The sequence below is a fragment of the Bison bison genome, unplaced genomic scaffold, assembly GCF_000754665.1.
Source record: "Bison bison bison isolate TAMUID 2011002044 unplaced genomic scaffold, Bison_UMD1.0 scf7180017858048, whole genome shotgun sequence".
Classification (NCBI taxonomy): Eukaryota; Metazoa; Chordata; class Mammalia; order Artiodactyla; family Bovidae; genus Bison; species Bison bison.
Genome location: NW_011488621.1, coordinates 4,560,641 through 4,561,144, shown reverse-complemented (window position 1 = coordinate 4,561,144; position 504 = coordinate 4,560,641).

Sequence of the window (504 nt, the reverse complement as noted above, 5' to 3'; positions counted from 1 at the left end):
AGTAATGTCTCTGCTTTTCAATATGCTATCTAGGTTGGTCATAACTTTTCTTCCAAGGAGTAAGTGGCTTTTAATTTCATGGCTGCAGTCACCATCTGATGGTTATAGCTTTTCCCAAAAAGGATGTTTCATAAATGTTTGACAGTGACCTGTATCCACTGAACCATTAATGCAGTTTGCTGTGATTTGGTGGAGTCTGATTTGACAATTCAAACCTTAGGATTTATCACAGATCATAAGAAAATGATACAGATATTGATTCAAGCATCTTTATCAATAACTTAAAATACTTCCGGTATCTTGATCTTTGTCAGTAGCATGGTGTTCACATAGGCATTAAAATTACAGATGATACTTTCACTTTGTTTAGATCAGTTCAATCAGTTAGTCAGTTCAGTCTCTCAGTCGTGTCCGACTCTTTGGGACCCCATGGACTGCAGCACGCCAGGCCTCCCTGTCCATCACCAACTCCTGGAGTTTATTCAAACTCATGTCTGTTGAGTC